We start from the raw sequence: 26,989 nt of genomic DNA, 5'->3' as shown, positions 1-26,989 counted from the left end.
ACAGAACAGCTTAGGGGCGGGAAGAAAGGGAAGAAGGGGGAAGAAGGGAAGGAGGAAGAAGGGAAGGGGAGGTATATTATTTTTAGCTAATGTGTAATAAAGAAGAAAAAAGTGACATCATAATACCATTAATTTATCCAAACTATAGTATATTAGTTGTAGCTGATGTGAAATAAAGACGAAATTACGTTTGTTTGAATGGAATAAAAGTTGGCCACCAAAACCTAAATTTTATAATAAGATCACCAACTTGTTTTTTTCTCTTATTATCTATTTTACAAGTTATGCTTCACTTTGATTGGCCGACTTCCATTGTGAGCTCAGACATTGATTGGTTCATAAATGGTGACGGTGTTGTGATTCTATAGTTAAATTCTATTCCCAGCCCGCTGGGAAGTTATGTTTCTGATACTTTAAGATGTTTATTGCCCTCCCCTGTAGGGGTGGTAAAATATCTTATTTAATCAGATGTCATTTCAGCTGTTATATACTGTTTATGACACACAGTCCTACTAACTGTGTGTTAGAACAATAAATGAAAGAGTGATTCGAGCACTAATCATGGTCAAACAGTTATTTCTGCACATACATGGAATAAATTCACCACAACTTCTGTTCAAAATATAAGAGTTTATTAACAAAAATTATTCAGCTCCAAGTCAAACGTATTTCAGTTTAACACTCTCAACTAAGACTAGTAAAACTCAACTAAACTAAACTAACTACTATGTACAAAGAGGAAGGGAAAAACGGTTGAAAAACATATTACAGTTTAAGATGGATTCTGTGTTTGAAACCAAAGTTTATCTGGAAGAATTTGGGATACGATCAAATTAGCTTTTCACTAATTTTAAAGAAATTGGAATGTTTTCAGACCAATTCACAATGCAAATCCATGAGGTGAATAAAACATTATTTGGCCAAATAATGTTTTATTAAATGATTTGCTTAATCAAGAACCAATAACCTTTAGCTAAATGATTCTTTACCCTCTTTGAAATAGCTAGCAGCGAATAGACATCAGGCTTCCACTAAATGACTCTTGGTCAGATTTGGTCATGGAAATGTAATGAGCATTTGAGGAACATAAGAACACTAATGTTACATCAGTGTTTAAATCCTTAGTGAATATAGCTTGTTTAAGCTTTAGCAACAGCTCAACACATATTCCTGTAGCATAGCGTAGCATGCAGTCCATTCTTTAGCATCAACTAGCGTTGTCTTTACTCTGCAGTAAACACACAATATGATTAGCATCATCAAAAGACACATTGCTTGTTCTGTCCCTAATCATGCCAGACCTGCAAACCTTTTTCCATGTCCATTTGGAAAGCTTGAGTTTCATCCAGTTTTGCAGCTCTGCAGCCAGGGACTCATTGTCTCAGTCTCACAGCAGGGGTCCTCTCAGTCTCACACCAGGGCATGCTCCTCGTCCAGTTTGGCTCTGTAAGTTCTGAAACTCAAGAGAAATGTATTGCAAAAGTTCTGTTTGCAGCAGTTAGGTTCTGAAGAGTTCTGACTCATCCTTGATGGTTCTGGGGATCTGGTTCCCCTGGGGCCTGCATCGCCACTGTGGGCCACAGTGGGCCCCAGCTTTGAGCGCAGGAGCAGAAGCAGGCTGGATCAGACGAGGGAGAAAGAGTGAAGAGGCAAAAGAGACAGAGTCCTGTGTGCTCTGTGGTTTTCTCTGGCTTCACGGGGAGGGGGGTAGGTTTTCACACCTCTGGTGGCTCCCATGTGACTTGCCTGTGACTTTGGCTGAAAAGGGGGGGGCTGCAGAAGTCCCCCAGCTGTTATCCACCAAAGCTGTGTTCTCTCCTCTTTCATCCTATCAGGATGAAATATGGACACTGCTTCCCAATGTCCAAAAAGTATGATCATGGCATATTGCACAACAACGGCAAAAGGCCGAGGTCCATTAAGAGCTCGGAGGTTGATAGGCTCAAGCATAGTGACAGACATTGATTGGTTCCATATATCGAGGCGGGTATTGGCGGAATTCCATTGTGAGCTCGGCCATCGATAGGCTCGGTCCATTCTGAGCTGGTACGATATTTGTCAACCGTTCAATGTGAAAATGGAGAGGGGCGAAGCCCGTTGGATGAGAAATGCAGACTAACACGAGCGAGGTAGAGCCATTCAGGCTCAGTTTCCTGTTTTGGAGGGTACTTGAAATTAAATTATCTAGAGAGCTGTTCTAAATGAAATTTCTTTTTGTCTACACTTGTGTATACAAAATAAATCTAAATGTAAGTCTAAGATCTCTTAGACTTATAAAGAATCAAATTAAAATGAAAGTAAGTTTAGATTAATATTGTGGCTGATTGTCAATAGGCTTTACACCTATGTGATTGATAGTAATTTTCCTTGATTCCTGTAGAGCTTGTGGGACAAGAACTGAGTTTCATCTAATTTCACCTCATGCTTTGAAAGTATGTTTGAAGCCTTTCCAGGACTGCAGCCCTCAGAAATGTACTCATAATACACAGTTTGTGCTCAGCTCACTGATGAGCTCTGTTCACACATTATTAGTTTGCTGATGGCGTCACAAGAGAGGGACTCATCACAGACTGTAATGAACTATTGCTTTGGGATGAGGCACCTTACAGTGTGGGATGAATTTCAGCAGAAAACTCCAGCACTATCCAGCAAGATCCAAACATGTTTAAAACCCTCATGATTCAATGGACATCAGACTAACATTCCCTTCAATGTTATTCTCACAACAATCTTCCAATAGTCTGCATTTGGATGAGTCGAGAACTGGTGGAAGATTATAACATATTTTCTATTAGGAATTTTTTAGTTACTTACATTTAAGAGATGTCTCAATCTTTTAGTGGGGTGGGGAGTACAAACAGAATTTTTACATATGCAATTTTTGTTAAGATATGCCTTAAAATATTTATATGAAGGAAGTTATCACAAACCATTCCCACATGTTTAAGACAAGGCTTTGGGTGTTCTAAAATAGAAATTAAAAATACGTGTCCTTTGCTGAAAAGGTTTATTAATAAATTATAACAAGATTTCAGACTAAAGATGTTTGGATATTTTTTGGAGCATTTTGTTTGTTGAGAAGTTTTAGGTTCCAAATTTGAAAGAGATATTTCCATTTGCTCATCATAAAATCTTTATATTTTAACTCAGAAAAGCTTTTTTTTAGGACCACAATATGTCCTAAACATAGACAGGTCAGCATTGACTGGTTCAACTGACCTGTCAAGGCTGACCTGTCTATGTTTAGGACATAGACAGGTCAGTCTTGAACTGTCTAAAGCCTCATTTACACTACCCTTTTGAAACTGTGCCGAGATCCGTCCAAGTACAGTAACCAACTGCTGAGTGTAAACGGCAGGCACAACTGAACCGTACAGTGCCAGACACAACCGAACTGCTCTAAACTGGTACTAGTTCAACAGTAAAAAAAAATAATAATAATGTTAGAACTGTAAATATACAGTCATGGGTTCATATTACTATTTTTTAGTGTATTTAATACTGTTTTTCAAGGCTGCACTTTAAAAAATGAAATTGTCTAGAGCTGTTTTAAACAAAATTTAATTTTGTATGCATTAGTGTATACAAAATGACAAAATAAATCTGTTTAAGTCTAAGTCTAAGTAGGGGGGTTCAGTTCAGGCTCACTTCTCATACAGTATAACAAAGAGCGCATGAGCAGACCGCATCATATCCTTACACTCAGCCTCCGTAATCATGAGATTTCAGACATTCACAAAAATACTAACTTCCCTACCGTGCCACATGATTTCCAGTGATGATTTTGCTTAGTGTAATGACCTCAAAGTTTATCATTGTATCCTGTGTCTTTAAGCCGTGATTAGACTATCGTTGCTGTATCCACTTCCCAAAAGCTAACTCTTTCAAGTAAATTCACCAAAGGCTGTCTTCTTCGCCTGACTCTCCGCAAAAAACTAAATATCACAATTATAACATAATCGTTTCCCTCTAGGAGGCAGTAGTACCGTAGATCGTCCCTAGGAGGCGAAGAACCGTGCTAGCGTGGTGTGTAAACGGTTGTAAGGAACCGAGCTCGGCAGGGTTAACTGATCCAAGTTCAGTCCGAACTCGCTGCAGTTCGGTTTTCAGAGGGGCGTGTAAATGGGGCTTATGTCCTAAACAGGGGCAGGTCAGTCTTGACTGGTTCATCTGATCTACTATAAACACCTACTAGTCTCATTTAGTCAACAGTAGACTTTTAGCATTGATATCTTGCTTGTCATAACTAAATCTTTCATGTTGTTTCAGTGAAATTTGTTCAGCATCTGTAGGGCATGAGTGTAAGGAATTCACTGTCAGGCATGACCTTCCAAATCTTTGCTCTTTGTAGGAAAGGGAAATGGCATCAGAAAAAAATAAACAGACTCAAGACTTAAGGGGTTATTAGTGCCAAAATCTTACGGACAAAAGTATCATTGGTTTCACTTTAAAAGACTGAAAGTTAAGCAAATCCATTAACAGAAAAAGCTATTTTGTGCATGCCATCAGCATTTCTGCCAGAGAAAACTTTGGTCAAGGTGTTGGGACTGTTAATGTGTGAACTAGGCCAGTGTTAGCATTCATTGCATTACCATGTACAAAATTGATACACTATATTGCCAAAAGTATTTGCTCACCTGCCTTGACTCACATATGAGCTTAAGTGACATCCCGTTCCTAATCCATAGGGTTCAATATGACGTCGGTCCACCCTTTGCAGCTAGAACAGCTTCAACTCTTCTGGGAAGGCTGTCCACAAGGTTTAGGAGTGTGTTTATGGGAATTTTTGACCATTCTTCCAGAAGCGCATTTGTGAGGTCGCACACTGATGTTGGACGAGAAGGCCTGGCTCTCAGTCTCCGCTCTAATTCATCCCAAAGGTGTTCTATCGGGTTGAGGTCAGGACTCTGTGCAGGCCAGTCAAGTTCATCCACACCAGACTCTGTCATCCATGTCTTTATGGACCTTGCTTTGTGGTGCACAGTCATGTTGGAAGAGGAAGGGGCCAGCTCCAAACTGTTCCCACAAAGTTGGGAGCATGGAATTGTCCAAAATGTCTTGGTATGCTGAAGCATTCAGAGTTCCTTTCACTGGAACTAAGGGACCAAGCCCAGCTCCTGAAAAACAACCCCACACCATAATCCCCCCTCCACCAAACTTTACACTTGGCACAATGCAGTCAGACAAGTACCGTTCTCCTGGCAACCGCCAAACCCAGACCCGTCCATCAGATTGCCAGATGGAGAAGCGCGATTCGTCACTCCAGAGAACGCGTCTCCACTGCTCTAGAGTCCAGTGGCGGCGTGCTTTACACCACCGCATCCGACGCTTTGCATTGCACTTGGTGATGTATGGCTTGGATGCAGCTGCTCGACCATGGAAACCCATTCCATGAAGCTCTCTGCGCACTGTTCTTGAGCTAATCTGAAGGCCACATGAAGTTTGGAGGTCTGTAGTGATTGACTCTGCAGAAAGTTGGCGACCTCTTCGCACTATGCGCGTCAGCATCCGCTGACCCCGCTCCGTCAGTTTACGTGGCCTACCACTTCGTGGCTGAGTTGCTGTCGTTCCCAAACACTTCCATTTTCTTATAATACAGCTGACAGTTGACTGTGGAATATTTAGGAGCGAGGAAATTTCACGACTGGATTTGTTGCACAGGTGGCATCCTATCACAGTTCCACGCTGGAATTCACTGAGCTCCTGAGAGCGACCCATTCTTTCACAAATGTTTGTAAAAACAGTCTGCATGCCTAGGTGCTTGAATTTATACACCTGTGGCCATGGAAGTGATTGGAACACCTGATTCCAATAATTTGGATGGGTGAGCAAATACTTTTGGCAATATAGTGTATATTATTTATGTTCAGTATTTCAGGTTGCTATCTGAGGGAGCAGACATGTATAAGAAACTATTTAAAACTATACCTAAAATAATTCTTCCTACACTCCTGGCAGCATTGCTCTCACCTCCCTAGACAACTCTTTAAATAAAGGAAACATTAATCAAATAACAGTAAGAAACATAGATCTGGTCATATCTGAAGGTTTTTTTTTATATATATATATATTTAATGTTTCTCTAAGCTTGTACTTACCAAATGGACTTTTGCTTCATCTCTGTTAAATTTTTTTTTCCAAATTTGGATGGAAGTTGCAAAAATATTCAAGTCTGCTTGTGGACGATCTGCTTGTTTTAGGAAATATTGTACTGTTTTTCCTCCGTGGCTGTATCTAAATCTACTATTTATGGTAACTCTTCAATATTTTATTCATCAGAATTCCTGTGGAGAGATTTAAGTTGGAAAAATACCAAGAGTCTGCGAAAGTAATAGTAATGAAATAACAGCAGTACTATTTACTCACTCTCTGCTTCCTCTGCTGAACTGGTAATCAAGCCTAAGCAGTTACACCTGCACCATCTCAAATGAATAGAAGCTCCTGCATCTGGGAAGAGCACATACATATTTCAGGTTCTCCCAGTGGGTAACCGCCATATTCTTGAAAGCAATTTGCATGAGTAGACAATGCAGGCATATTTATTTTGACTTCCTGATCTCAACTTGTCTAATTCTTGTTTCTCCCCTGTCAGATCGGCTACTAATCTCTGGTTAACAAGCTCTTGTTTTGCCAAACGAACAAGTCTGTTTTGCCTCTAGATTTTTCTGTCAAATGTGTATGACCCAAGCCTGGAATTCGGATATGTCTCCTGCCTCAGTTAGTGCTCCTCCTGTTATCGATGCACTCCTGGACTCTGGATTCCCCTCTTGTGACCCTTCTGAAAACCACTGCTGCATGGACTGCTTCTCTGTGTATTGCCCCCTAACTGACTACGGCTCCTGTGCTAGCTTTAGCCCTGTCTAGTACCATCTGTATTTAGATCAGACAATCAGTGCTTTTGTTCCAGCTTCCCTGGCTTGTACTATAAGTCCCTGGGAAGTACCAGCATTAGCTTTTAAATTCATGCAAACAGGTAGACATCAATTTCTAAAGGCAGCTCATGGGACCCTTCAATAGATCCACTGTCCCCATATGGCACAACCGTTTTTCACCTTTCTAACTCCTGATTATCTTTTGAACTGCCCAGTGTTGGTTTCTTTGATGAGTCAAATCATTTGGACAGATCTGAAATCAAACTTTATTTAGAATATCAAAGTACTATAGGTTCAAAGCCTCTTTAATAAAGTGTGTCTTGGATTCGGTTGGTAAAGAGGGATTATCAGGCAACGTCACTCTACGTCACTTCCGGCACCAATGCGCATGTCGCCTGCAGAAAGAGCCGCTAACATGTCTTGTTGTGCTGTCGGTTGCACGAACCGTTTTGATAAAAACAATAAAATGCGCAAGTTTTACAGAATCCCATCAACTCGCACCCCTTTCAAGGCAAACAAGAGACGTCTTTGGTTGCAAGCCATCAGAAGAAGCGATTGGAACGAGCAGATGATTAAAAATGCATCAATCTGCAGCGATCACTTTATATCAGGTAAGTCTTATCTATAAAAAAGCTAAACGGCATCGCTGGTTTTACAAACAATGGTTTTACATACAATTATTAAGTATTACATATATAAACGGGATTAATCAATCGTACAAAACACATTGGAGCATAACTAGCATACAAGCTAATGTTCCTTGATTCAGTCTTATCAAGTTGCAACTCATCGGGTCAGCCATAAGTTTTATCATTAACATCATCACGTTGTCTGGTCTAAACTTCTCTGTGTGTGCTGTCTTTTCAATTGATTGACTAGTGTCTTAAATAAAGGTTGATGATGATTGCGTCAATACATTATTTGTACAGGAGAGGCATCAGACGACATCGACAGCCCAGACTTTGTCCCGTCTATCTTTCCATACTCAATCCAGCCCGGCAAAGACGGTGTTGCAAAACTGGAGCGGTAAGTATCACATCTGTGTGCTTGATTGTTGTCTGATTACAAGCATGACTCCACATAGTATGACTGGAAGTGCAAAGAAAAAATATTGATATATTGTAGCTATATAGGTTACCCCGGTTAAAGGTCAGAGCATGTAGTTTTTATTAGACATCTGATATGGAGAGTTGGGATGACTGAGCATGTGATTTTTATGGACTTGAATTCAGGAGATAACACCTGTGGAACTGTTTTGTTTTTTTGGGGGGTTTTTTGCACTAAATGATTGTTCTCTCCTGTGTGTTTCAGATATAAAAGAAAAAGAAGAAGGGATGCAACCCCCAGCAGGTGTCCAGAAGATGGACATCAGTGTACACCCTCTTCCATCTCTCCAACTGAGTGTGGAATAGAGGCTGGTGCTGATCTATATAATGGTATGAAACCTTATTACTAACCTGACCAAGACGGCCTGCAAACTCATTTGGATTTTTATAAAGGGACGTAGATCTGTGTGTTCCTAAATGTTAACATATTAATTATTGCAGAATAGAATAGTCACTAGTGTACAGAAGAGGTTTAGGGCCACTGAAAAAAAAAAAGTAAACTGATTTGTAAATTTTATTTCACTTTAACATGGGAACAAAGCCAGAATTTTGAGATTAAAGTCCGAATTCTGATTTTTTTCTCAGAATTCTGACTTTTTTCTCAGAATTCTGACTTTTTTCTCAGAATTCTGACTTTAATCACAGTATTCTGACTTTTTTCTCAGAATTCTGACTTTAATCTCAGAATTCTGACTTTATTCTCAGAATTCTGACTTTTTTCTCAGAATTCTGACTTTAATCTCAGAATTCTGACTGAATTCTGACAATTAAAAAAAGTCAGAATTCTGAGAAAAAAGGTGAGAATTCTGAGATTAAAGTCAGAATTCTGAGAAAAAAGTTTTTTCCCATACTATACTGAAATAAAATAAAAAAAATCAGTTAACATTTTTTTTCACTTTAACATGGGAACAAAGTCAGAATTTTGAGATTAAAGTCCGAATTCTGACTTTTTTCTCAGAATTCTGACTTTTTTCTCAGAATTCTGACTTTTTTCTCAGTATTCTGACTTTAATCACACAATTCTGACTTTATTCTCAGAATTCTGACTTTTTTACCATACTATACTGAAATAATAAAATAAAAAAACATTGAACTTTTTTTTTTTTTCCAGTGGCCCTTATCCTCTTCCGTACTAGTGGGATTAATCAGTTAGTAATGTTTATATTTGTTGCGAACAGGTATTTGCCCTGATCACCCAGAATGTAACCATTTGTTTTTTGTAAAGATAAGAATGTAAAATTTGTATTTATTTTTCAGAAGTTATGGTCCCAAAGACTGTCCATGATGACCTCCAGCTGAAGTACAGCCAACTTCATACAGAGTGTGATAACCTGCGTGAGGACATCAACAAACTGAAAACAGAGAATGAACAATTAAAAGAAATGCTCGGGACTGCACAGTTCTCTTTTGCGTCACTGCAGTGTAAAGCAGCACAGGTGCTGTTTTTCACAGGTCTAACCAGTGCCCTCTTTAATTGGGTCCTGCAGACGGTTAAGGACAGTGTTGAGGTCATCCGTGGCTCTCTGACCCTAGAGGATCATCTTTTGGCTGTACTCATGAAACTCAGATTAGGACTCACCAACAAGGATATTGCATTCCGATTTAATGTTAACGAATGTGACATCTCTAAAATCTTAAGAAGTTGGCTGCCTATTATGTCTCAGATTTTGAAACCTTTGATCAAGTGGCCAAGTAAGCATGCTATATTAAAGAATATGCCAAAATGTTTCAAACCTAAATACCAGCGTCTCAGGTGCATTATTGACTGCACAGAAATTTTTATTAATAGACCAACAAATTTAACAGCCAGAGCCCAAACATATTCAAATTATAAGAGCCATAACACGGTTAAGTATTTGGTTGGCATGTCACCTGCAGGAGCAATTACATTTCTGTCTGTAGGTTGGGGTGGGCGTGTTTCTGACAAACAACTTACAGCAGAGTCTGGATTTTATGACCTTCTACAAGTAAATGATGGGATACTAGCAGATCGTGGTTTTACCATTAGAGATGAGCTTGCCTTGCGTGGTGCTACCCTGAGGATCCCTCACTTTACCAAAGGTAAAAAGCAGTTGTCCGCTCAAGAGGTGGAAACATCGAGGCGTTTGTCCAATGTTAGAATACACATTGAAAGAATAATAGGGAGATGGAAAACTTTCCGAATTCTTACTACTGTTATTCCTTTATCACAGGTGGACCTGTTAGATGACATTGTAATTGTTTGTGCAGCATTGACAAACATTTGCAAATGCATAGTCCCTAGAAAATAAATTAAAAGCCCTTAATTGAGTTGTGCCAAAATTAAGGCCTTAATGTTGTTAACATCTATGATTTGAGGTTTAAATGTCATTGAATATTTTTTTTTTTTAAATGACTGCCTAAGTATTTTCACTGCATAAGCTCATTGAACATTCAAAAGCTGTGGTTTAAAACATTTTGCAGCAGTTTTAGTTCAAAATGTGTGTTGTATCCAGTTTGCTTTTGAATATTGAGATTTTTCCTCATTCCTCTGTTGTATGATATATTTGAAAATCTTAAATGAAATATGCAGATATTTTGCTTTGTGTTTTGCCATTGAAAAGAAAACAATTCAATCAGCTGATACCTGTGTAAACACGGTGTAAATATTAATAAAGTATTCAAGAGTCAAGGAAAGAGTAAGGTGTATTTATTCTTGTGCATGTAACCAATAATAAACATAACAATATTAAACAATCTTGTCATAAGATGCACACTGAGAACCTGAGAATACTTTGAATGGTAAGCACAGGTACAGTTACAACTCTATGTTTCAGAGTGCATTTTTTCTAGTTTTTCTCTTTTTTGCACTGATCACAATACCATTCTTTAGCCTTTCTTTTTACTTTTGCACATTCGTAGTGGAAATGCCTATTGCACTTTGCACAGGTGGTCATTTTACCAAATTCTGGCCGTTTACATTTCGAGCAGACTGTAGGTGCTTGCTGTTTTGGGTCCATGCTGCGTGTTAACAGCTCAGGCAGAATACTTTGTCTGAAGAACTGTCCAGCAATAGGAAGGACTGTGTGCAGCATTTCTTCATCCTTGGCAACACGAGTAATGAGTAGTTCCCGCTGTGTCCAAATCACAAAGTCACAGTACTGGACAACACATACAAAGATGTGAAGTTGAACTTGATGGTAGTATTCATGGTTTGTCTTGAGATGGAATGATTTGTCAAGACAAAAGTCAGGGTCCTCATGGCTTCCTTGAAGACCGTTCTTGTATTTGTAGGGGCATTTTATCTCTACAGTTCCTCTACCACAACAGCTACAGTTTGCCACTCCATCTGGTGATGCCCCGAGATGTGGATGTTCTGGATGTACAACAAGACCACAAAGTGCCACATTAAAGTTTTGATGATGTGCTTTCATTGCTTTTGTGTAGGATTTTCTGGCAGTAGGCTCATTGTCTCTTCCCCATTTTATTGCATTTATACCAGATAGATCTTTGTTGTCATAGTGCATTATCTGTTTGACTAAATTTGTTTTAGCTGTCTCAGTTCTAACAGTACATACACGATGTAGGGTGGTGCTAGTTATACGTCCTATTCTGTGTGTTTGCCAAGCCTGTGACTGAGCCTGATTTTTGGTAATGGATTCAAGGTTCACACACTTGTCCTGTGTCATTGTCTTTTTCAGTCTGAAAAACGTCTCATCACTTTTTTCTCTTAATTCATTTGAGGAAACACCTCTCAAATTCTCATCATAAAGAGCTGCCAGAGGTTCCAGTAGGTCTTCGTTCTCAAATTCTGATGCAGTGTCTGTGTCACTGCAGTCCAAGCTAGTGAGCACAGCTGCTTTGGGTGCCAGTGCTTTCAGCTTCTTAATGTGTTCATCTGTCACCTCTAAATACAGAAAAAAGCAGATGTTAGATGGAGCATGCAAACAAATTGTGTAGGACACAACATTGCATTGTCATATAACATAATAACACTATGACCTATTGTAAACAGAGTAAAGTTGTTTTCACTGTAACATCCAGTGTCTAGTGGAACAGTATTTGAAGCCTGTGACAAAACCTTGCTCCAGGTGATAGCAGCAGTTATCAACTTTTAAATATGCTTATGAACAGTTAAATATGATGTAAAATAAATCATACCTTTGACATTGACCTTTCCATGGTTTTTTCTGGCTTGCTGCAGTAAGCCAGTAGCTGTCCACTTTGGCCGTCTGACACAAATTTCACTCAATCTGGCTGCCTTCACTTCTCTTCTGGATGTGAGAAGCCATTGGTTTGTCCCTGAAGTACAAGCCTGCTCCGTCTTTCCAAACCTGACCCATAGTTCGACTTTGAGCATCAGTGCAGCAGCATGACTGCAGCATGACCCAAGGCTGAGAAAAAAAAATATATATATAGCCTAATTTGTTTGGTGATAAAACTACATATGTGCAATGCTCAATAACTGCAGCAAATTAGCTGTGACATGTTTATAACAATATGAGGTTACATAGCAGTGGAAAGCAACTTATAATAATAACAATAATAATAATAATAATAATAATACTTTTGTTGTATTATTCATTGACATACCCAGCCATACAGGTGCAGTTTGCGGTCAGGATGCAGTTATTTTTCTTGTTCACAACCAACCAGACTTTATACATTTCGGTCCTCTTCCCTTGTCTTTGACTTGGCAGCACTTCAGTCTTCAGGGCCACAAAGTTTTCTATGTTGTAATCGTGAAATAGTATGTCCTGAACATGGTTGTCTGTTACATAGCAGTAGGCATCCAGTGTCTTGTAGGACTTCAGGCTCTCCCGGGAATAAACACTTGGTGTCTCGATCAGGTAGGAATGAATGTCCGGCCACTGAATTTTGGGCCATGTTTTCTCATCATTTATCCACTCACCCGCATGTAACGCCTATGGGTCATTCAGACGTATTCCATTAACTAGTGTTAATTTAGCAGCATACCTTATTTTATCACTAGGTGATAAACTTTTGTAGTAAGCTGAGAACATCGCTAGCTAGCACATCGCAACTGCTAAATAACCGTGTATAATCACAACATTCGACCAGATGCTTTAAAGGACCCGGCACTTTTTGCAGTCAAGATGCGCGCCATCCGCCGTGTTGTTAAACAAATAATCCCTCTAAATGTTCATCCGAACATTTGTGGATCCTTGTTCACTTACTTTACAAGTGCCTTTTGCTTAAATTAGGAATTCAACAGGACAATCTAATGAGCCAAACATAGCAAATTTATGTTCTTAAAACTATATCTCATACTGCACATGTATTAGTCTTTCTCTTTCTGCCATTTCTTTGTGTACTTCTGCATTTGATTTAAACACAACAACTACCGATAACTATGTTCTTCTCTCCAAAAAACACACCTGCACGGCAGGCTTTAGAAGACAAAAAACACCACAGAGCAGAGTCATGATGCAGCGGCCCGGTCAGAACAGCAGTAAAATACTGTTCTGTACAGTCACTATTTGTCCTACTGTACTTTGTATTTTTTTCCATAATCATTTTTCATTTTCTCCCGTTCCAATCCGTCACGGCGGGGCCGTGCTGATCCCCGCAATATTAACCCTTCATTTCATATTGATGATTAAAATCATTACTTATTTATTTATAACTATATTATTCTACAGTACAGTACAGTAATTAACAACGTTTATACCATACATTTATTTGTTAAACAAATGCTTGGGCCTGTAAAAAGTTTTTGTTCCTTGATTTCAATGTTGTATGGAGTATTTCATTGTATAATAACTACCGGTCAATCTACGTTCCTACCGTCATCTATGGTCATGAACTCTGGGTCATGACCGAAAGAATGAGATCGCGGATACAAGCGGCCGAAATGGGTTTCCTCCGTAGGGTGGCAATTTGTGATCTTCGGCCACCTGATATTATATCGGTCTTTCAGTTCTTAGTATAGATTTTTTTTAAACAAAACATTTTTACCTAAACCAATGAGGGAAAATGGCCTACCTCTGCACCGACACTTCGACTGATAGCACTGTGGAGCCCTTTTGCTGTATGGGGCAGTGTCATACTCAAGCCCCAATCAACATGGATGCCAAAATAACTAAATTATCAATATCTTCAGATGAACATATACAGCACTTTCTTTTTATCTATACATTTCGTTTTTGATAGCCGGGAAAAAATATAGCAAAATATAGTGATATCGCAATATCGTGATAATATTGTATCGTGACCCAAGTATGGTGACACGTAACGGATCGCAACACCCATGCCAATACTCTTCCCTACTAAAACCCCAATGAGTCTCTATCCTGGTGTTAAAGCATTTAAAAATTACCCTGGCATTACAGCATGAACCATTGGGCAAATAAACTGACTAGCATGCAGTTCTATCTGTGTGCATTTTTTTCAGTCTCTTAAGTCACACTTTGATGCTAAAATAAGACCAAAATGATATGGGATTAAGTTGTTCTTAAATTAGCTATTTGTGATATGTTAATATGCACATCAAATCGGATTCTGGTTTATGATGTGGTTGGAAATACATTTCAGAGGGATTTTCCTTCTATCCTATGACACTGGCATAGTCTCTTAGGTCAACATATCAGTGTTTCTTCTGCTTAAACGCTGCTTTAAGCCCTTATTATTTAATGTGGAGCCCCTCAGCAGTACCCCATTTCTAACAGGGGAATTACATCTCTAAGGCTGACATAGCAGGAAAAATAACAGAGGAATATCCCCTTTTTATAGAAAGCAAAATGAGAACAAAGACTTATTAAGTTTACAAGAGTATCAGAGTATTTAGAATCAAACAGACTATTAACAGACAGAAAGCATGAGGTAAAATACAGAAATATCGTGTTATAGTTATGCTTTAAATGTGCCCACAAGTCCTACCTATCTGCTTTAACCCTGGTGCGTCTCTTGTGTGGAAGAAAAACACTGAGGTCTTTTGACTCTGAAATGGAGCTTGGCAGCTTGATGAATGGCATTTCTGCTCACCTTTGTTGCTCGGCAGGATTAGATAAAACATCAGCGCAGATCTGTCATTGAACATTTAAGCGCCGGGGGCTCAACAAAAAGCTACCCAAGATAGCATGGTGCAATGCAGCAGCAGAATGAAAAGTGTCCTAACTAACTTTGTTCACAGCCAGATGATGGGACACAAACTCCTTGAGGCTATGAAGGCATCTGTGCATAAAGCCAAAGAGAGGATTCTTAGTACTCAGCAGTTTTTGGACAACAGCATCTGTAAATGTATGTTCTATATTAATACATTAAGTAATGATTTGCCGAGGAATTTGTGTACAAAGAAAGATGCAAGACATTTAACAAGTGTTTAGTTTCACTCAGTGTGTGGAGTTAATATGTTTATCTCATCTGTGGTTTTTTGTCATTTGAATCCAATGACAAACAGGAATATGCCCTTTGTTATAGAAGGCCAATGAGAACAAAGACTGTGTTAAATATATTTTAACATAGCTTTTAAGCGTTTTGTTTTTGTACGCTGCCAATGTTCAGAAACGTACATTCTTTTTTATTTTGAAAGAAAAGGAATCTTTAGAGTTAAGAGCTTAACTCCGGTAAGCATTGTTAAAAGCAGACTTAAACTTTACCAAAGCAAATACTTATAGGCATAAACAAGAGGGAAAGGCCAATCTGTGAGCATGTAAAGTCATATTAATCTAATAAAAAGTATATTTCCAATAAGGCTCGTTTTGTGGGGTTAAATTAAATTTTAAAAATAACTAACTTTTTGCAGCCATTAAAAATGCACTTGATTGAGCCCATTTCTCTGTTAAAACTGTTTTAATGGTGTGATGTGATACTGTATTCTTGTCTTTCTGTTTTCATTATCTCTAGAGGGAAAAATAACCATAACAAAAATAAATAACGGCTGAAAAATACTGTTAAGTTTTGTGTAATAATTTCTGCCTCACTTGAACTGAGATACTGACCTAAAATTGAAAAATACATTTCTAATTGGTCTTTAGTACCAGCTTAAAGACTTCATTGCTGCTTTATCTGAGATGCAATCCCACATCATCAGTTATTGTTTATCCCGTTTTCCTCCCAGTCTTATTTTTAGTTTCTATGACCTCTATCAATCTCAAGCTCAACATGAACTCTTTCACCAGTTCCAGTTGCCATTAGGGAATCCGTTGGGATTTGCCAACAGTCAAACAGCCTACCTTTTGGTCACTTTGCAAACCCATTATGTAAGCTGATGTTTCTTTTAAAAAGTGTATATTAACATCTGGCTTCAGTGATTTCATTTCAAATGACTTTTTTCTGTAAATCATAAATACTTTGCTTTTAAAAATCCTGAAATTACAGTTGTAGCATAGGTGTTTAAATCAAGTAGCATGAGCAGGAACTTATTTATTTTGCAGTAAACAATCCCAGTGGGGTTTCCATAGTTTTTTCATGGTAAAATAACTCAAGAAATGTATCTGTAGCGTAATGGGAATGGTTTCTCTATTAAAATTTTTTTTATGTTATTGCTTTTTTTTTTAAATCTTTTATTATTATTTTTCTTTATTTATTTTTTTTACCATGGGTTCATTTTTAGATTGAATTTGGCAAATTTCTGTCCAATGAAAAAGTAAAATTTTCCCCTGAAGTTACATATCTATTCTCCTGCCTGCAATCTTATGAAAACTAATAACAGTGCTGTTCTCTACCTGAATCCTACATGTCTCAGAACAAAAGATGCTCTCTAAGGTATAAATCCAGATATAATTAGTTAGTTTCTGTCGCCACAAATAAAATAGGAAATCAACTTGCTGCTTTGCAGCTCTGAGGACACTTTTAATGATGTGGAGAAAATGCATATTGGTGCGTAACAGGCAGCCAAGTCTGTATAATCCCTCTCCTATCCATTCTCTGTGACTGTCAGTCTATCACCCTCTTTATTCCCTTTTTTTCATCTTTTGAACTTCTTAGTTTCAAAGCCTGAGTCTTGATAGTGGCTAAAAATGTAAAACATCTGCGTCTTCTCTTGACATTTCACTATTCATGATTGGCTAGCCGTTCTTCTTCTTATGGAAATGACCATCAGTGGTGACATTTCCATGTCTTTCAATGCAGTTTGGATACAGCTTCACATCCAGCCAATATTTTGTTTCAGAGCAGCTTTATCTGACACTTTCCCATGAGAGGCAACACCATTTCATCACACAACCTTTGCCATAAATAAATTTTGCTTATGGCCACTTCATTGTAGAGGCAATTCCTTTTACGTCTAATTGTGTTGTTGTGATGGGGGTTATTATAGGTGCAACCTTCTGTTATGATTTTGGTAATCAGCAAAACTCTCCTGAATCAGCAGTCAGAGCAAAGGAGAAATTAGTTCCTCACAGTCACAATGCTTCGCTGACCCTGTCCAGGTACATTAATAAACCACTTCCAAACTTACACTTGGAAAATCAAATGCATGAACACAAACATTTACATCATTGCTAGTTACATGTTCCAGGGCAGAAAGTTCCCCAATTTAGGTTTCCCAATTTCTGTTCCTAAAGTTTAAATTGTCCAGCAGCCGCTGTGAATTTAATTGGTTACACTTTTGCCCATAAATGTGTCAGTTCAATGTTCATATTTGATCATCTAATAAAGTAAATCACTTTAATTCTAGTGTTGAATGTCATGGTCTTCGCACTGATGGCTGGCTTTGTCATTTGCTCACCTGTCCCAGTGGCCCGGCGGCTGAGAAACGCTGATTGTTTCCTCCTAGTTCCTCAGCTATTTAATTCAATTCAATTACTTTTATTTCTATAGCGCCAATTCACAACAAATTTCATCTTAAGGCACTTTACAGTTCACCAGATCATACAGTCAAATTGATTCAAAGTTTTCTATCTAAGGAAAACCATTTGATTGCATCGACTCATTGACTCAAATGCAATCCCTCTCACTAAGCATGCTTGTAGCGACAGTGGAGAGGAAAAACTCAATTTTAACAGGAAGAAACCTCCAGCAGAACCAGGCTCAGTGTGAGCAGCCATCTGCCGAGGCCAACTGGGGTTCAAGGAGACAGAAGCAGGAATACAAAATGCAACTGTAAAAGGCGGCCCCGTCCAGGAAACACACAGCCAGGAAGACGAGCTCTGAGCCAACTCCCATTTCAGACGATGAAGAGAACACAGCCAGAGAAACAGGACCCCATCGGAAAAACAGCCCAATCTCCAACATCTATAAACAACGGTGTTGATGGTAGCAGCACAGCTGGTATTTATGTTGTTTTCCTGCCTTCCATCAGCACTAGATTATTCAAGCTGTTGAGAGAGTAACTCTAGTGTTCGAGTGAGTTTGTTTGTTATTCTGATTCTGACCTGTCTTCCCCCCCGCCATGGATAACCTCTCTCTCGGATTCCTCCCTTTCCTCTGGGATCAGACTGATGGGATCAACTTTGAATCAGTTCAGTGACTTTTGCTCCTAATCGCGATCAGCCTGGCATTCCAGTCACAGACCTGTGTTTTCCATCTCTGCAGAGAATCCCGTTATCCGCCCCCGCTGACGCCCAGCCGCTCGCTGTTCACCTTGGTTTTAAAATAAAGCCTGTTGAAAACCGTCCTGGTCTGTCTGTCTGAATATTGGGTCCTAGTTACTGAGATTATTACATTAAATGCCAGTAATTTGGTAAAACAATTTCTGAAGAAAAACAAAACAAAACACTTACAGCAGTAGTTACAACAAAAATCAACAAGAAAATATGATCATTTTCTTTCTCTAATTTACTGAAAGAATCTATTTTTAGATTAATCCGGGGAAAAAATTAATAGATTATTTTATTAGTAAAATGTTAAATAGCTGCAGCCCTGATATATTTAGCCTTGGCCATCCTACCAGACCATCATAACCAATCGTCAGGGTAACAGCTCTGCTCAGATTAAACTAGGACACCACCAAGGATTACAATAGGGCGATAACCCTGAACAAACACCACTGGTTTTCAAATGGATAAACCAGAAAAATATTATAATTCTGAAACCCCTGAGAAAATTTGTGAACTAGGCACGAAAGCTGGGTCTATGCAGGACAACAAGCAAGTTTAATTAAGTCTCCTAATTCTTTCAAATAGAGCTTAGAAATAAAAACCCTGGAGGTTAATCCTGCCAAGGAATTTTTCATTATATATAATTGTGCTTTTATGCATGGATTCTGGCATGTGTGTCTGTTTGTGATTTAGATCCTCAGGGGACAAAAGTAACATGATAAATACTAACTTTGTTATTTTTCATGTCTTACTGGAGCTAGGACTACCACAATGCTCTATCTGAGGTAAAAGATAATTAATTAAAAGTTAAAAACAAGATGATGCTCCAGTAATATTGTATATTTATTCTGTTATTTAAAATGGAGAAATGATTGCAATCAAAAGAAACCAATGAGTTTAAAACATCAGATCTAACAGATGAAACCTGCATATTCGTAGAACATACTAGATAAAACAAAAAAATAAAATCAAAGCATAAAAATGCATGTTGCATGTATAGAGTCCTGCAGGCAGTGCAGGGTCCTCCCAGATGGCCATGATGAGCATTTACTCATGCACATCATATGAATGGAGCTACACATCCAGCTCTGCAGATGCCACAAAACAGAGTCTCTGAAAAATAACATTAAAGCTGGGCTTCTTCATGCAGAATGAGTTTACTTCTGGACAAACTCAACAATATCAAACCAAATCATTATGCTTTCAGTTTCTCTTTTTCTTGATATAAAAAAACGAAGATAGTATTTTTTTAAAGGCTTAAAAGGCACCAGCTTGGTGAATGGGCACCAGATGTATTGCAAATTGCTTTAACTGAATATTTGATTATGCTGATCGTCTTTCTCAGCTTCTTGTTACATTTTAAACTGCAGTATTTCAGCTGATTTATCTAATTCACTAATTTTCCCCTGAAAAACAGCACAGAAGTATAAACCTAACCTTGTCAGTAGAGGTAACAGATCTGAACTTTAATGGAAAACAATTCCTTTATATTTTTAATTGAATTTTGGGATGAAAGCCTTTCTTAACATCCCAAACAATGTAACTTGAGCACTTCTAGTTTCTCTGAGTGTTTACATATATATATAGAAAAACTGCCTAAGTATTGCCCACTCACATCCTTAAAAGAAGAAGAGTGAATCCAGAGTTTAAGATTAAAAGCAATGTTTGCATGGAACATCAACCTTGTGACCTCCAGGTCCAGAGATATACAGAGTACAAACGAAGGGCAGCAACACATGAATTCATACATGAGCAGCTGCTCTGGCGCAGAGGGAGCTGCAAAACAACTCAGTCCTTAGTATGGGATCCCCCCTTGATGTTCACACACACACACAGACACACACACAAGCACACAGATAGTGAACTGCCTGATTGCTTGTATGTAATAATGGCTGCGAGGGTTTACCAACTGCAGGAGATTGTCCAGCTGCTCTGGGATTTCTGTGTGAATGCTCCACTTTTCATTTCCGTGAAGCTTATTTTTAGTGATGTTCTTTTTAAACAATGTAAACTACTATTTTATCTGCCTTTTTTGTTCTTGATTATAATAAGTTTAATTTCAGAATGGTTTAGAATTGGTAACTACGGAAGCGTGTTGCTGTCATTTGAGAAAGTGAAATTTTCCTAGTTATATTGTATAAACTTGCTAATTATATTGTATAAACGTGATAGTATATTGCACAAATGTGATAATTGTATAAACGTGATCATTATAGTGTATAAATGTGTTGATTATATTATATAAACATGATATATTTTATAAACGTGATAGTATGTTGTATAAACATGGTAATTATATTGTATAAACGTGATAATTATATTTTATAAACGTGATAGTATATTGCATAAACATTATAATTATACTCCTACTCTGGGATCCTGTTTGTGGACTTTTGGCCATCAACCCAGAAATGAAGCTGTAAAAAAACTTTTAATCAAAAAAGTTTTATGAGATAACTTTGCTATTTTCTCCACTTTAATTATTTCAATTTGGGGTTTTTTCCAAGTGTCATTTTTTTCATGTTTTATTTTCACATTGAATAAAAAAAAAAAATACATTTAGTTTTTTTCAATTTGTATTTTTTCCATTTGTTTTATTTCTCTTTTTCAGAATGAGATCCATATTACATTATTTTCCAATTGTTTTACAGATCACACTCTCTTCACTTCTGGAGGAAGGCTTTTCCCTGGGGTGGGGAGCAAACACAAATTTCTTTTGGTGTGCATGAATGTTAGAAATGTCATTTTTATTGTTATTGGTAACTGGTTTGTGTTGGGCTTGAAATGAACAGACTGTAATCTGGAAATAAGTTTGGAAAGAATGCAAAAACTCAATCTGATAAAGGAAAAATATAAATAAAGGATAACTTGAAAAAATATCCTTTAAAAAATTTTTTTTTGACAAATTTTAATTTGAAATCTAAGAAAAAAATAAATGTAAAAAAAGGATTGAGGATTAAAAAAATATTTAAAACAAATTGTATTTAAGAAAACAGCATAGTTACTCTCAAAACATTTTTTCCAGTAGGAAGTTTTTCAAAGTTAAATTTTTAGATTAAGAAAATGTTTTATTTGCTTTCAACAACAATGTAGAAAATTAGCTCAATGAGAATAGGTCTGTCATAGCTCTGCACTTTTTGGTTCTGTTTAAGTTTTCTTTTTGAGTTTTCAGTTATACTTTTTATTCTCGTCTTTCTGTGTTTTCTAGTTTATTTGGTTCCTTTCCATTTTGTGTCATTCTAGTTGTTTTTGGCTATATATTTGAGTGCTTTTATATATTTCTTGATTTCCTCACTGTTGCCACCTTGTGTTTGTTTCCTTTCCCCTTGGCTTCCTTGTAGACGCTTCCATCCACACCTGTTCCTTGTCAGCTCATTAGTCCTGTCTTTGTTCTGTCTCCCATATATACTCTCCCTGTGCAGCTCCTCAGTGCTGGTTCCTCATCTCTGGCTCACCATGAAAGCTTTCCCCTGAAGTTTTCTGGAGTTTTGTGTTTTATTTTGGTTCCTTGGATTTTTGCATGTTGTATTTTTGCCTCAGTTAACTTATTAAATCCTGATCTCTGCATTTGCAATCCTCCACTCCATCATGACAAAGTGTGGATTGCTAAATACAAACACTCACTTTAAAGTTTTAATTTGTGAAACTTGCGCAAAAACCTTTTAATTGTTTATCCCTTAGAGATCCTTAGAGATACATTAAATGTTGATGTTATTGTGACACAATGTAAAAAAAAGTTGAAGTGGTTTGACAGCTTTTTAGAGTTTTTCACTTTAGTCAGTGTAGCGCTGCTTTTGTTTCCTCTAATGCAGGGGTCTGCAACCTGCGGCTCCAGAGCCACATATGGCTCTTTGGACCCTCTCCAGCGGCTCTTAATAGCGGCTAAAATGCATATAAAGAGCTAAATCATATACTATAATATATACCGGTATCAATAGCTTTAGCTTTTTTTATAAGATGGAAAAGAAATGAGATTAAAAGAACCAGAAATATGTTTTAAGAGACATTTTTGAATGAATTAGCTTGAAAATTATACGTTTTAACATTAAAAATATATGAATTGATTGTTTGAGATGGCAACAACTAATTTCCTATACAAGATTTAAAAAAAAAGGTTTTCTAGAAAAAGTCATGGTATATTTTGCGGCTCTAAACAACTTTTATTTGGTAGTACTCTGGGCAAAACGGCTCTTTGGATATGAAAGGTTGCAGACCCCTGCTCTAATGCCTTGTTAACCCTTAGCAGAGGTTACGGATTAGCGGACTGCGGTCCCGATCCGGACCCACCAACTTACTAATTCCGAAACCAACCTGATTTAAAACATTTATAAATTACTGCATGTTGTGCGACGACAGTGTCTAACTTCACTTGTGCCGCTTCTCCTCTTAATATGGTAAAGCCTTCCGAAGCTTCCACCACCTGGCTACGTGTGATACAAGCTGTCAGTCTGGGTCACTGCAGTGAGCCACTGCAGTTAGACTTTTAGGCTACATTCACACTGCAGGCCTTAATACTCAAATTTGATTTTTTTGGTAAAATGCTATTTTTTTTTTTTTTTTTTGTGCTGTTCACATTTCTAATATATGCGACTTGTATGTGATCTACTGTGGGAACTGCATTCATACAATTGCAAGTGTCCTGCATGCACAGTAGATAACGCAATGACGTCACAGGCCAGCGTGCTTTGTGTTTATGGAAGTAAACATGGATGGTAGGGCCGGAACACATCTAGTGATCTTCCACAACCATAAAAACAAAATCTTTCAAGATCGTTAAGATCATGGTTGTGGAAGATCACTAGATGTGTTCCGGCCCTACTGATCTCCGCATTATCATCCAGACCCTGAGCTTTGTTGGGTATTATTGCCGTTCAGGTCCGATAAATGCGACCTGGCCGTTCAGACACAGGTCGCATTTGAAAAGATCAGATTCGTGTCGGATTCAGGACCACATAGCCAAGTGGCCTGGGTTGGATTGGAAAAAAATTGATCTGTGTTGTTCAGATTGTCATGAAAAGATCAGATACAGGTCCCATATAGGCAAAAAAATCGGATTTGGGTCACTTTAGGTTGCAGTGTCAACATAGCCATTGACACTGCAGGAAAACCTGTGGCAAGTCGGGCGATGAGAAAAAGAAAGCAGAGAAAGCTGGAAGAAGCGTGGTAAAAAAAAAAGTGAAATGGTGTGCTCAAAGATGACCCTGCATACTTTTGAGTATGTTTGGCTCAATCTGCTGCTGCGAAGCAGGATTCTGAACATAATCAAAAATAAATATGGATCCAGGGTCAAAATGAGCACCTCGATATGTGCTTTAGAATGGCTTTTTATCTCCATTCAAACCCAGGTTTAAAGCGTAAAGCCCACTTCTCTCATTAAGAAATATATTTATATAAAAAAAAAAAGGTCAGTTCAGGTGTTTTATAAAATATGTGAATCAGAAAATTATTTATATACCAAACTGAGCGATTGTTGTTCTATACTTCAAAAACAATTTAGATTTGAAAATGGGAACATTTTATATATTTTTTTATATTTTCTTATGAAAAAATTCAATGTATAACATGGATGCTTAAAAACCCTCTTTTATTTCATTGTTAAATTCTGTTTAAAGTGACACATTATAATTAAAAATTCCTCCTGAGCTTTACTGGTTCTTGATTTTCGTAATTTGGTGACCCCTGACCTATACCAAAGGTATACCAGGTATTAAAAAATATATTTTTGAAAGCACACACCTGGTCAGTTACAGAGAAGTTTTGGTGGAAGCTTTATGCAAAACTCATCTGTCACTTTCCTCCTCCTCTTTGTTCCACTGCAGCCTGCAGCGCCCCTGGGCGAGAGCACAACATCACTTAGAGGAAGGAGCATCAATCACCAGTAGCGTCTCATAATTAGGTTTCAGGGGTGCTGTCCTGCATCCCTGGGAATCAATCCGCCCAGCTGGAGCTACACCACAGTGTCCACACGGAACAGCGGCTTCTGGCGGACCTGCTCTGCGCATCTTTTACGCAGATCAATCGGAAAGCGCAGCTACCGCCTGCACATGCTTCACGTGCGTTATTCAACCAATGATCCCCTCATTACCTCCTTTTTAACCACAAAGTAGCTCTATCAACCCCAATGTGCCGCATTTCCAACGAAACTTTCACAAATTCAATAAACCGACCATATGGCACAGAATAAACCACAATTAAACAGCATTTAAATAAATAAGGAAACGATAAGCAGCCGGAAAAGTTCTAACCAACTTTCCTGTCAATCATCTCCTTGTTTTACAAAAACATCCGATTAGTAAATTCTTCAATACGTGGTATTTTTGGATTTGTTTATGGATGAGAAATGTTTAAGGACAAAAAAGGTTTTGGTTGAAATTATGCAAGGAGAGGAGATGAGTTTCTATATGCTGAAAATAATCAAAAATGAGAAAATAAAGAAAGAACTGTAATTACTTACAGTTTACAGGGAACCCTGAAAGCATCGCAGCGAGTCCGGTAAGTCTGGTTTTTCTCCTCACTTACACGGATTTAAGCATCGCATCCAGATCTCTGCTTTCTGCTCTTGTGCGATGCAGCGGATTTTTCTGCTGCAGTCCAAGAAAACAGAGAGAGGCTGCGGGGGAAGAGCTGAGTGCGATGGGAGGGAGGGGAGCGAAGAGGAGGGAGGGAGGGAGGAATGGATCTGTAGTAGTAGTTGTGGACAGACTCAGATCAGCAGAAGCAGGTCTGCATTCACTTGATATACTTTAACATCCTCTGATAAAAGCAATGAGAGGATGCGGATAATATGCTGACATTGGAAACAAATGATATTGGAAACAAATGATGGGACTGGAGTGGATCTTAATAAGAAATGTACAGAAACTTCTATAGAAAATAGAAAATCTCACAAAGCAGCTTCATTGGTTCAATTACAAACCCCTATATATGGAGCTCCACAATTGCAAAAGTATTAGTGTTTTGGTTAATCCCAATGGAAAAATAGACACCTTTAAGATTATTGCAAAAATTTTTTTTTACTTTATCAACTATTTTGTTGCGCATTTTAAAGTTTGGCATGATGCTTCATGAGAATAGCAAACTTGAATAATTTGTGCTAATTTTCACAAAACAGATTTTAGGCTCAATTCAGGTTTTTGTCTTTCTTGAAAAAGCAAACGTGCTTAAAGGAATAGTACACCCAAAACATGATTAGCCTTCATTTTCTACTCACCCCCATGTTGAACAACACTCTGGAGTACTTTTTTGATATCTCAAATGCATCTGGAGATCTGGGAGGCTTCTTGCTGTCTGCTGACATTCAAATAATGGAGGTATATGGTGCCTGAGACAGAAAGGTCCATAAAAGTCCACAAAAAACGTGTCAATATTCCTCCATACTGCTCGTCCAATGTATTCCAAGTGTCCTGAGTGGGTAGCATCCAGAATTTACTCGAAACAAAGTCATTTAGAATGTTTTTAGAGTATAAACAGTAGTGTATAGGACTTCCTCGCGCATGCGAGTTCACGAGTCTACGGAAACCGCGGCAGACCAAACCAGATGAAAGTGCGCATTCAGCGTCTGCTCTGCCGATAATGCAAGCGTAGAAGAAGAAATGTGCTGTTTACCTGTGCAAAGAAAGAAACAACGAAAGAAGAATGTCTGAGGACTTCAGTGTTGAGGAAGAGCATGAGTTCTTTGCCGAGCTGAATGCGCACTTTCATCTGGTTTGGTCTGCCACGGTTTCCGTAGACTCGTGAACTCGCATGCGCGCGCTTTTAGGAAATCCTATACACTACTGTTTATGCTCTAAAAACATTCTAAATGACTTTGTTTCGAGTAAATTATGGACGCTACCCACTCAGGACACTTGGAATACATTGGACGAGCAGTATGGAGGAATATTGACACGTTTTTTGTGGACTTTTATGGACCTTTCTGCCTCGGGCACCATAGACCTCCATTATTTGAATGTCAGCAGACAGCAAGAAGCCTCCCAGATCTCCAGATGCATTTGAGATATCAAAAAAGTACTCCAGAGTGTTGTTCAGCATGGGGGTGAGTAGAAAATGAAGGCTAATCATGTTTTGGGTGTACTATTCCTTTAAGCTTAAACATCAGCTGGCTAAACAAAACATTTATTTAAAACAAAAAAAAAAAACAATATTTTACTTTGAAATGTAGTGGAGCGAAAGTTATAATTACCCCCCACCAACAAAAAAATTATTAAATAATTAATTAATTACACAAGTAAGGCAAAGAAAAGTATTTTGTTACATTCCACCACTGGATATAATTGAAATGACATGCACTGATGTTAAGTAACGGGGGGATAAAGTCTTTAAAGGGACTCTCGATTTGTTATGACATTAGATTTTATTTGAAAAATATTTATTTTCGAGGCAAATGCAATAACTTGAACATAATGTATAGGTTTTAGTTTTAATACATTTAAATAAATGAATTTTACACAGATGTGGCCGTGTTCTTTACACTGTAATGCATTCTGGGTAAATCAGGTATGCTAGGTCCTCCAGCACTAGCTCTGTCTAGCCAATCTGGTAATGAGTAACA

General features: G+C 38.0%; 1 protein-coding gene across 1 annotated transcript in view; it reads right to left on the bottom strand.

The window, feature by feature from the left end:
• The window catches only part of LOC119788294 (synaptic vesicle glycoprotein 2C-like), a 120,547-nt gene extending 95,513 nt beyond the window's left edge, over nt 1-25,034 (bottom strand). The window contains exon 1 of the mRNA XM_038292543.1: nt 24,893-25,034. The gene's annotated coding sequence lies outside the window, so the exon portion shown is untranslated. The remainder of the gene's footprint in view (nt 1-24,892) is intronic.
• Nucleotides 25,035-26,989: the final 1,955 nt, after the last annotated feature.

Source organism: Cyprinodon tularosa, unplaced genomic scaffold (assembly GCF_016077235.1).
Source record: "Cyprinodon tularosa strain WSP-4 unplaced genomic scaffold, ASM1607723v1 ctg313, whole genome shotgun sequence".
Taxonomy (NCBI): Eukaryota; Metazoa; Chordata; class Actinopteri; order Cyprinodontiformes; family Cyprinodontidae; genus Cyprinodon; species Cyprinodon tularosa.
The sequence above is the reverse complement of the archived record's forward strand: the minus strand, read 5'-3'. Positions and strand labels throughout refer to the sequence as shown.